Consider the following 12,196-nt stretch of genomic DNA (forward strand, 5'->3'; position numbering starts at 1 on the left):
GTGGGTGGGGCCACCTGACATGTGACCTCTTTGGGGAACTGCCGGAAAGTCCTGTGCGTTCCCCCTCGAAACGAGCCCTGACAATGACCAACACAAATAGACCAAGGTACAGTAAAAAAAACCCGACCAGATGCCTTTTGGCCCTCAGGACTTCCTCAGTGGTCAGTTGTAAACAATTTATAATCAAACACACCCACACATATAGAAACCAATCATGAAATGCTCCCGGTGTTTTATCTAGAGCTGTAACAAAAGAAGAAGGGGGGAGGAGAAAATGTCTTAATATAATATAGTCTATTATTAAGTGCTAGAATGATTTTAGGTAAAATACTAAATCAAAATTTACCTCTAGTATTGTGTGATAAAATACAATTATTGCAGTAGACCCAGGACTGCATTCACACAATGCACTTCATTTATTGTTGTACTCTATAGAAAAAATGTACCAAATTAGATAATTATTCCACAACAAGCTCTTAATTATCCCCACAGGTTCTCCAAACCCAATCACAAACTAACCTGAGGCTTGGTTTCCAATGTATAAGGGTGTGTTACATCAATCTGCAGTAAAGATAGAAAGGCACTTTAACCTAAGAAAGTTCAGCTATATGAAAAGGTCGAAGGGTGATGCACCCAAAGAGTGGTGGTCAAGGGCGTGTCATCAGATTGGAGGGATGTGTCCAGTGGGGTGCCGCAGGGCTCGGTTTGGGGCCTGGTACTTTTCAATATTTTTATCAATGATCTGGATGAAGGAGTGGAAGGGCTGCTCATTAAATTTGCTGATGATGCCAAATTGGGAGGAGTAGCAAACACCCAAGAAGATAGAATTAAAATTCAACAAGACCTGAATACTCTGGAGAAGTGGGCAGCTGTGAATAGGATGCAATTCAACAAAGACAAGTGCACAGTATTACATCTGGGCCACAAAAATGGGAAGCACAAATACTGGATGGGGGATACACTTCTGGGCAGTAGTATATGCGAAAGGGATCTTGGGGTAAGAGTGGACTGTAAACTAAATATGAGCAGTCGGTGTGATGCGGTGGCAAAAAAGGCTAATTCAATCCTGGGTTGTATCAAAGGGGCCATAGCGTCAAAATCGCAGGTCATAGCCCCTCTCTATACTGCCTTGGTCAGGCCGCACCTGGAGCACTGTGTGCAGTTCTGGAGGCCTCTCTTCAAAAAGGATGTGGACAAAATCGAGAGGGTGCAGAGGAGAGCGACGAGGATGATCAGGGGTCTGGAGACTGAGCCCTATGAGGAAAGGCTGAGGGCCTTGGGAATGTTTAGTTTGGAGAAGAGGAGGTTGAGGGGGGACATGATTGCTCTCTTTAAGTATTTGAAAGGCTGTCATTTGGAGGAGGGCAAGGAGATGTTCCAGTTGGCAGCAGAGGGTAGGACCCAAAGCAATGGGCTTTTAGGAAATGGGCTTTTAGCTGGCTATTAGGAAAAACTTTTTCACGGTCAGAGTAGTTCAAAAGTGGAATCAGCTGCCTAGGGAGGTGGTGAGCTCCCCTTCACTGGCAGTTTTCAAGAAGAAGCTGGATGAATACTTGTCAGAGATGCTTTAGGCTGATCCTGCACTTGGCAGGGGGGTGGACTAGATGGTCTGTATGGTCCCTTCCAACTCTATGATTCTGTGATTCAATGTCTCCCATGTGATAAAAAGATATGCTCTCAAAGGGGGGGGGGGGGGTGGGAGAGAGAGAGAGAAGAAAGAGAACACTGGAGTGGCAGACCCAGCACATATTCACTTAGGGTCATTGTCTAAATCGAGTCAAATCATCTCAGACGCACCAAGTCCAGTCCACTTCTTCATTGAGTCCCCAAGGCATCAACGTCTGGAAGTGGTGAATCCAAAATACTTCTCTTTTCTGCAGGAGTTTGTGAGATCCTGAAGATGTGTTCTGTATAACTTTCACAACCCAAAACTGCAGCTGCCTCTCCGTGTGACCGGCAGTGAGATAGTGGTTAACAAGTGGGGCATTCCGTTTCTTTAATCTAATACAGCTCTTATGCTCACAAATACGAACTCTAACAGGTCTAGTAGTCATACCTACATACATTAAGTTACAGGGACACTGAATAACATAGATAACTCCCTTGGAATTGCAATTGCTGAAAGAATTAATTACAAACCGCCTAGTGTTTGATGAATTATGAAAAGTTTTTTTTAGGCACAGAGCCACGGCATCCAGCACAGTGTCGACAAGGAAAAAAACCTTTTGTTGCTCTCCTCCAACTTCTACAGCTGCTGTCCTTCACCTCCGGTTGTTTACTCTTGACTAATAAGTCCCGGAGTTTGTGGGGACTTTCCCCCACACCCCCTTTTTCTTCCTTGTTCCTTTAAAAAAACACAACACAACAGGCTGTTTCCTTAAAACCAAAAACAAAATTACTCTAGCAGGCAGCAGTGTTCAAAAATGTAATTTCAGGGTCCTGCTGTGCATACGAGTTGATGTGCGCCAGAGAGACGGAGAGAAAAGCAAGAGCGTTCAGATCAGTCAAAGGGCTTATTTATTATGGCTGCTGTTTATTAAAGCCTTTCCCCAGCAGGAACCGGTGCGGTAAATACATGGGCCGATTCATTAGTGCTCTGGACCATCTGCTCCTCCAAGCTGGGCCTGAGCCTCCGACTCTACAGGTCTGGTCAAAACGGGTGGGGGCAGGGAACAGCCAGGGTAGAGCTTTACTCGTCTCCCACGTCTGCGGAATGTCAGTCTCTTGAATGATGGACAGATTTATTCATGGATCAGGGTGGGGGAAGGGGTGGATAGGGGAGCAGGAAAACGCCCATCACTCATCGGAGTCGTGGTTTAAGATGTGCTGCGTGCCTCCTGGCGTTTCTGCTGCCGCTTCTGTCCTTCGCTGGGACAGCACGGGGCTGCTCTCTTAGGTGCCAAGTGACAAATTGTTGATGTGCTTCCTTTCTGGGGCATCTTGCAGGGCCTGGGGAAGCACTTTGCTGCTGTCCTCAGCAAAACGGGCTTTGAGAGCTAATCGGGTAATCTTTAAGCCGGAGGCCAACAGCATGGTCTCAGGACACCGAAGCGGATGCATAAGGCGCTCTCAAGGGTGCTGCAAGGTCTGCAAGACTCCTGATGCCCAAGAGAGGTGGGGAACAGGTGACTCCAGTCTGGGCCAGGATCAGCTCAAGCCAAAGCACTTCTGGGTGTTTGCAGGAGACCGGCAGTCTGAAACGGAGCCCCTCGTAGACCACATGCTCCTTTGGGGTGGAGGAGGACGGAGGAGAGTAGAACAGTCTGCGGTCCTTTCGCTGCTTGTTCTCATGGGCTGGCAGGCTCGGCATGGGAGAAGAGGCCGCCCTCGTGGCTCAGAGCCCTGTTGTCCCTTTAACAAGGCACTGTTTGCAATCAGTATGAAGAAGGCCGTCATGTAAAATAATTGGTCAGGAGGAGATTTTGTTTCTTTGTGTCCTTCGTGGTCAGGAACGTGCCATTCACAGAAGGGCAGCCGTGTGGGATTAGTCCAAAGCTCTATCTAATCCAGCGTCCTGCTTCACACAGTGGCCAACCAAAGGGACACAAGCTGGGTATAGAGGTCAAGGCGCCTCTTTCTGTTCTTATCCCTCAGCACTAATATGCAAAGAGTTTCTACTTCCATTTATCTGAAGAAGTGAGCTATGACTCACAAAAAGCTCATCCCCTACCACAAATGTTGTTAGTCTTATAGGTGGACTCTTGCTCTTTTCTACTGCTACAGACAGACTAACATGGCTACCCATCTTGATCTTCAGATATCTGAAGAAGTGAGTTGTGGCTCATGAAAGCTCATATCCTACCACAAATTGTGTTCATCTAGGTGGCTCCTGGACTCTTTTTCTTTTCTACTACTTCCATTTAGTCATCGTGACTAAAGCTGTCCTTAGAGTTGCCAACTGTTAAACTGGTCTCTCTAGTTGCTCCTTTAATATGTGTGTGCATGTAAAGTGCCATCAAGTCACAGCTGACCCCCATAGTGTTTTCAAGACAAGACAACAGAGGTGGTTTGCCGTTGCCTGCCTCTACACAGTGACTCGTCTTTGGAGGGCTCCCAACCAAGTACTAACCACAGCCAACCCTGTTTTGCTCCTGAGATCTAACGAGATGGGGCTAGCCTGGGCCATCCAGGTGAGGGATGCCCATTCAGTACTAATTTGACATTGATATTATTAGGTGATATTATTTAGCTCCATACCATGAAAAGTTTCAACTGTCCCTTTCCTCATATTGTACTCTAGGCCTGGGTGTGAGTTGTACAGCTTGGTGCAGTGGTTAAGAGTGCGTGATTCTAATCTGGAGAACTGGGTTTGATTCCTCACTCCTCCACTTGAAGCCAGCTGGGTGACCTTGGGCTAGTCACAGCTCTCTCAGAGCTCTCTCAGCCCCACCTACCTCACAGGGTGTTTGTTGTTGTGGGGATAATAATGACACACTTTGTAAACCGCTCTGAGTGGGTGTTAACTTGTCCTGAAGGGTGCTATATAAATCAAATGTTGTTGTTATCAAACCACAATTGACATGGAAACCCCAGGAAGCGAGAAGCAGAGGTGATTTACCAGGGCCTTTCTTTGTGGCCACTCGTCCAAGTATCGAACTGCTTCGCTTCCAAGATCTGACGAGATCGAGCTACCCCATGCTGCCTTTCATTCTTTCCAAATACTAAACCTCTATTTAAGATCCTGGATGTTTTTATAACGAGTGCTTTAATTTTTTGAAGGCAGCTAGATGAGGTTTAAACTGGTTAAACTTCATGATATAGTGTGGTCTCTGGGAAAATTGGCCTGCTGCAAAGCACACATGCGCTTTTGGGGGGGGGGTGCAATGACATCAGTCCCAGGAGTCATGTCATCACGCCACCCCTGGGAGCGTGCCCGGGAGGCCCATTCCTGTGCCTTTCTCCCCCGCCGGCCAGGTGAATAGTGGCAGGGGGTGGGTGGAGGGTGAAAGCGGGGGGATCCCTCACTCCCACCGGGTTCTTGAAGGATGTGGTTATGCTCAGATTTGAGAATTACTCAGATATGAAACTTGTTGCAGTAGAGTGTCCAATGAATCAAAATAATTTAGAGGGAGAAGTGGGGGCACAAGGTCAGTATTGTCTGTTCTGATCGGCAGCCGTGCTCCAGGGCCTCAGGTGAGGGGTCTTGCACATCACCTGCTACCTGATACAGTTTTTTAAGATGGAGATGCAGGGCATTGAACCTGGGGCCTTCTGCAGGAGAAGCTGGTGCTCGATGACCCCCGCCTCAAAGACAAGTCCGGAATGAACTAAACGACAAATATACATAAGCTTTATGTATAGAATAGTAAAAAGTCCAGTAGCACCTTTAAGACTAACCAACTTTATTGCATAAGCTTTGGAGAACCACAGCTCTCTTCATCAGATGTATCTGATAAAGAGAGCTGTGGCTCTCAAAAGCTTATGTTTCAATAAAGTTAATTCGTCTTAACGGTGCTACTAGACTAATTACTGTTTTGCAACTACAGACTGACAGGGCTAACTCCTCTGGATTTATGTATAGAGAGTGCATTCTTGTTGAACGTGGCTGCGAATCTTTTGGGGCTGTCCTGCCACAGGAATCCCAGTCATGCCCCATCGTGACCCACATTGAACAAAGTGCCTGTCAATGGGATGGAGTGTGTTTTTCAATGGACTACGTTTACTTTCTTCAATAAACATGAATGGCTTCCATTTTCTTCGGTGTCCAGAGACACAGTTAAGGTCTCTGGCCAAACCTTTCTCTCTGTTTCAAATGCTGATGAATCCATTGTGGGGATAAAAGGGAAAATTCTACCCCACATCTTGGCAGTCTTGATCACATAAACCTCTCCCACAGAAATCAGTGGCACCTTTTGGATTCTATGAAACCAGGGGGAGCAGGAGAGAGCAATGAAGAGCCGTACTGATTGGGGGAAATGAGTGACTTCTGCTCTCTCGTGTGCCCCCTGCTGGCCCTTACATTGTACTAGGAGACCAAGACCAACAGTGGCCGTTTTCCCACTGCTTACCGGCCACGGAACATTGCTCCAAGCTTCCGGAAAGACAGCGTCTTCCTGGTGCGATTTCATGTGAGAATGAAAACAGCCAGTGAACTGACATTTTTAAATAGATGCATTTGATATTTGTCAGGACATAGAATTACCAATGCCACGTTGACTAACTCCTGGGTATTTGGGGGTGGATCCTGGGGACGGTGGGTTTAGAGGAGGGGAGGGACATCAGTGGGGGATTAGGGATCCTCTTCCCCCGGTGGGAGTGAGGGATCCCCCCGCTTTCACCCTCCACCCACCCCCTGCCACTATTCACCTGGCCGGCGGGGGAGAAAGGCACAGGAATGGGCCTCCCGGGCATGCTCCCAGGGGTGGCGTGATGATATGACTCCTGGGACTGATGTCATTGCACCCCCCCCCAAAAGCGCATGTGTGCTTTGCAGCAGGCCAATTTGGGCCCCCAGTGGGCTGAATTGGGCCCATTTGAGGCCCAAACCAGCCCGTTGTGAAGTGTGTGCTTGTGTGCTCTTGCACCCACGCAATGACATCACCCGGAAGTGCCATTACCGGAAGAGATGTCACCGCGCGGCGTTGGCCTCAGTGTCAGCGTCCTGTGTGCATGCAGGTGAAGCATGCTGGGGCCACAAGACAGCTAAGCACCAGGTCCCCAGCCTCCTGCCGGGACTGTAAGGGGGCCTGGCAACCCTGCGTGTAATGCCACAAGGGCCACCTTCCAAAGTGGCATTTAGGGGATCTGATCTCTGTCATCTGGAAATCAGTTGTAATTCCCGGAGATCTTCAGGCTACACCTGGAGGTTGGGAACTCTATCACTACTACCAGGGCTTTTTTTCTAGGAAAAGTAGTGGTGGAAGTGGTGGAATTCAGGATCGCACAATGGCGTCACTTTGGGTCAGCTGGAACAAAGGGGGAGTTTTTAAAAGTTTAAATCACCTTTGGTGAAAATGGTCACATGGCCGGTGGCCCCGCCCCCCGATCTCCAGACAGAGGCGAGTTTAGATTGCTGAGCGGCACGGAGGGCGATCTCAACTCCCCTCTGTCTGGAGATCAGGGGGCGGGGCCACCAGCCATGTGACCATTTTCAAGAGGTTCCGGAACTCCGTTCCACCGCATTCCAGCTGGAAAAAAGCCCTGAGTACTACTGTGGATCCTGCTTGGAACGGAATTCTGTGCTGTTAGCATTGTTTGTTTATGTAATTTATAGTCCACCTTTCTTAGAGAGTCTCAAGGTGGATTGTACAGTGTAAGTCAATACGATCAATGGTTGGGGCATTCTATAAAAATACAATAGGGTATGGATTAAAGAAATTAGAAAAGAAAAGAAATCTGATACAGATATGAAACAATACAGAACCAAAACCTAAGTAATTTAACACGACATATTAAGTGATGTAACTACCAATTAGGAGCACACTTACAGCAATAGCCAGTACACTGTAGTACAGTCTACAGTCCTCATCCTTTTAGTGAACCATTTCCTTATAGCACAGCCGTACTACCTGTGTAAAAAAGCCGCTGTGAATTATACAGTTTTGCATAGTTTGCGGAGAGCCGGGCAAGCGGGAGCTTCCCCCACCTCTCCAGGCAGGCCGTTCCACAGAGAATGTGCATGTACAGGCAGGCAGCTGTTGATTTTACCCCTTTGCATGGTGGCATCTGCAGAAGGCCCTGTTCAGATAAGCAAAGCTGCCACGGAGGAGCACAGAGGAAGAGACAGCCCCGTAGATAGGAGGGTCCTGTACGTGATAGCCAAAGCATGACCCGTGCTCTACTTGCCTGCCTGTGGGTTCCAAAAACAACCACCCTTTTAAATCTGAATCTCTCTTCTTGTCCTCACTGGAAGGTATTGGGACACTGGAGAGTTTTTTTTGAAAAACAAGCTTGCGATTGTATGTCATTTCTTTCTGGCAAGTATAATACGTTGAGGATTTTTTAAAAACATGTCTCTGCAGTTTGTACTGTTCAGAACAGATGTCTGCTTTATTTAAAATATTCAACAGCTTCACCATTAATAACGTAAATTCACTTAAAATATACAGGCAGGGGGCTGAACTACAGAAACACTTTGATCAGCTTACAAAAGAGTAAGCTTTGCCCTCTCCATTAAGGACCCAGTCCTGGTATTATTGAAATGAGGGCAAAGCATCTCTGAATGTGGAGAGTGCTGGGGCACGTCCTGGCAGCAAAGTGGTCTTCAGAAAAGAGCCCCCTTGTCTGACGCTGGGCTTGGTGCATGCGCGTCTCCCGCCTACAGGTAGCATCGCAGTTCAGCTCAAGTCTCTTGCATTGATACGCTGTGGGCTGCATCCTCGCACAAACTGGCAAATTTGTAGTTGTCTCATGCCATTAGACCTTGAGAAATATAGAACAGATATTAAATCAAGTTCTCTTTTCAAAGGGCTGCAAGCTGTCAAAACCAAGAGATTTTTCTTGAGGAACAGAATACCTCCTTTTCAAAGCATGACCAAGCTATGAAATTAGTTATGAGGAAAACCTTCCCTCTAACCACTAGATAACCCTTTCCCATTTGGCTTTTATTGACTCTTACCTGGTGTATCACATAAAATTAATTTCCAGCTTTGCTAATAGAAGAATTTCTATGTTTTTCTTTACGTCTGCTGTCTGTCTTACAAGAATGTGTTTGTTCCAGTCATTCATTATTACATTTATAACTTGCCTTTCTTCCATCATGAAATTCAAGGTAAGAATATAAGAAGAGCTTTGATGGATCGGAACAGTTGTTCATCTAGTACATAAATCCAGAGGAGTTAGCTGCATTAGTCTGTAGTAGCAAAATAGTTAAGAGTCCAGTAGCACCTTTAAGACTAACCAGCTTTATTGTAGCATAAGCTTTTGAGAACCAAAGCTCTCTTCGTCAGATGCATCGCCAGCTTTTGAGAACCACAGCTCTCTTTGTCAGATGCATCGCCAGCTTTTGAGAACCACAGCTCTCTTCATCAGATGCATCGCCAGCTTTCGAGAACCACAGCTCTCTTTGTCAGATGCATCGTTCTCGAAACCTGGCAATGCATCTAATGAAGAGAGTTGTGGCTCTTGAAAGCTTAGGCTACAATAAAGCTGGTTAGTCTTAAAAGTGCTACTGGACTCTTCACTATTCATCTAGTACAGTATCTTGCATTGCAGAGGGCTGGCCAAGCGAGTCGCCCTGGAGACCGAACAAAGAAGCCAAGGGCTTGTGGTATTCAGATGTTTGCTGCCTCTGAACATGGAAGTTCTGTTTAGTCCTCGTGGCTAATGCCGTGGTGCGCATGGCACTCCCCCACATGGTCTTCCATCCATGCTCTGACCAGACCTCCACTTGTATAATTTCAGCAAGGTTTATGTGCCTTTCAAGTCATGTACCGGTGCTGAAGTCAGAGCCCCATGGGGATGGCCTTCATATTTTCCAGAACCGCCATTGCTTTTTGTGGGATCTGCAGTGTCTCTTCCCACACGGCTGAGGTGGTGCCTGCCTCTTCGCCAGAGTCCCCTGGCCAGTTTGTTGCGTGCCTTATAGGGCATGCTCGGCCTCAGAATGGAGAGGAGGTGGGATTGCAGGCCCCTGATTCTTCCTCCTCTCCCTTGCAGCCTGGGCTGAGAATCCTCCTTGGCCAGCTTTCTAGTCCCTTTTTAAGGCCCAGGAAGGAAGGCATGCAGGGCTAAGGGCGGGCCCCAATCTCCCATGGGTGGAGGCAGCCACTTCCCTAGATGGATCCATCCACTGTGGATTTGTTTCAACTTTGTTTAAAGCCGCCTATACTAGGGGTGATAAATACATCTTGCAGCAGCGAGTTCCATAAATTATGTGCTGTGTGAAGATGTCTTTCCTTCTGTCAATCGCAAATGTACTGCCAGTCTACCTCACTAAAGGTCCACAAGTTCTAGTACTGAGGCGAAAGGGAGAAAAGCCCTTCTATCCACACCCTGCATAATTTTATAGTCCTCTGTCATGGTCCCTTGGGTTTGACTTTTTCTTTAAGCTAAAAAGCCCCCAGTCCTTAGCCTTTCCAGGAAAGGCTCCATCCCCATGAGGATTTTGCCCCTCTGCACTTTTGCTTATTCAACATCTGACCTGTTTCATCTGAAAGCTGGCTTTCTACGTTATGATGTTTTACTGTTGTCTTTGGATTTGAGCACACTTGTTGGTCTAGTCCCTTCTTTGCTCTTGACTGCCAAAACATGCTCTCAGTATTTTGTAACATCCAATTCTGATTTTCATTGTGTTGTAGCACAGTGGTTAAGTGGTTCGGCTGCGAATCAGCACTCTGCTGGTTCAAATCCCACTCCCGCCATGAGCTCAGTAGGTGGCCTTAGGTGAGCCCCTCTGCTCAGCCCCAGCTCCTCAGCTGCATTGTGGGGATAATAATAACACTAACTTGTTCACCGCTCTGGGTGGGGCACTAATCTGTCTAGAAGAGCGGTATATAAGCACAGTTATTACTACTACTACTACTACTACTACTACTACTACTACTTTTGCTCTGAACTCCTGACAAATACCTTCCTGGATTCGGAAGCATTTCTGCATTTTTAACCGCTAGGTGAGCTGATCTGCCCACAGTAATAGAATTCATGCATGGAAAGAACTTACCAATTGTACTGGGCTCTGGTATTTTTCTCCTTTATGGGTTTCTTCTAAACACACAATCTTGCTCCTAGAAATTGAAAAGGGATAGTTCTGGTAGATGATGTGGAAGTTTTTGAGTGGTGATAAGGGTGGCTATAGGACAGATCTGACCTGTAGGGGAGAATAAAGTCTGCTGGAAAGTTCTCTTGCACAAGCCCCTTTGGAAGAATGGGCTGCCCAAGCGCATGGTCATCTTACTCATTGCAATAAGGATTGCCCAACAGAACTTTCCAGAAACATAAGAAAGCCCCACCGGCTCTGACCAGGTGCCCGTCTAATTCAGCATCCTGTGGCCAGCCAAACATTTCCAAGAGGCCCACCAGCATTACGTGGGGCCACAGCCTTCCCCGCTGTTTGATGGCCAGCAACTGGGGTGGATCCTCCCCGTGCCCTACCATCCAGTGTGCAAAATTTGTAATTAAGGTATTGGTACCCTGTCTTTCTTTTTGGCTCCGGTTTGAAGCCTTCCTGCCATCTAAGCAGCCCTCCTCCTCTGAAGAAAGTGGCTCTTCCACTGGAAAGAGTCACAAGTTGGTGGGGGCTTCTTAAGCTAGAAGAAGGCTACTTGGAGAGTGGCTGGATACACCCCACTGACTTCAGATTTGGAGGGTTCCTTTAGCTGTTCATAGCAAATTCTCCATAAATTTGTCCATTTTCCTTCTCATGTAGTCTAAGATAATAAGCATGGTTTTTGCACTGTTAATAATGGGAGGCGGAAAGTGTCTTTTTGATCTTCCACCCACAGGCACCTAAAGGCCCTTTGGTCTCATGACAGAGAAGGGCATTTGGCACCTCAAGGAATGTCCTCATGACCTAGAACACCCCGAAGATCCAGAGATCTTGGGCTGCTTCTGAGGCATCTTCCTACTGTACCACCGAGGCCATTTGGAAAATCACCAAGTATACTCAAGCAGAGAATCGCTGAATGAAATCTTGAAAGAACGTTAAAGCCCGCTGCAGGGGAAATCGGGGCATCAGATTACATAGATGTGGCATTTATGACTTTTTTGACCATGTGGGAAGTGATTTCATGTATATATCATGTGAGGCAAATATTTAAGGACACATGGAGTGACAGGTTGCCCTCACAACTTGCACCGTTCATAAACTCATGCCCCTATCCAATCTTTTGGCACTGTGTTTGCAGGCTTCAAATAGCAATTGCAGAATTGTGGAGGAGCATCCGTAGCTCAGGGGTAGAGCACATGCTTTGTATGCGTAAGATTCTGCCACAGGGAGAAGCTGCTAGGAAGAGACGCCAATCCAAGGACTTACTGGTTCTAGAGCAAAAGTCTGGGATGGGGCCCCAGAATCACTGCCACCTCCCATCCCCGCTGGGGGCCTCGTCCTGTGGGAGGTGGGAGGGAGCCACGGCTGCCACTGGAAGTCAGTTGCTTGAGCCCCAGATAAGGAAGGAGCAAGTGGCAGCAAGAGGCTGCTTTTCTTCTCTTTTCCTTTCCTTTGAGGGTCTGGGGCTGTAGGCAGCCAAGCCCAGGCCCCCTGAGCCTGCTTGCGGGGAGGGTGGGCTATAATTCAAATGTATAAATAAATAAAATAAAA

The 12,196-nt window shown here is 47.3% G+C and overlaps 1 protein-coding gene across 6 annotated transcripts in view; it reads left to right on the forward strand.

The window, feature by feature from the left end:
• NTNG2 (netrin G2) overlaps positions 1-12,196 on the forward strand; it is a 126,981-nt gene that overhangs the window by 34,426 nt on the left and 80,359 nt on the right. The window lies entirely within an intron of this gene.

The sequence above is a fragment of the Eublepharis macularius genome, chromosome 14 (genome assembly GCF_028583425.1).
Source record: "Eublepharis macularius isolate TG4126 chromosome 14, MPM_Emac_v1.0, whole genome shotgun sequence".
Classification (NCBI taxonomy): domain Eukaryota; kingdom Metazoa; phylum Chordata; class Lepidosauria; order Squamata; family Eublepharidae; genus Eublepharis; species Eublepharis macularius.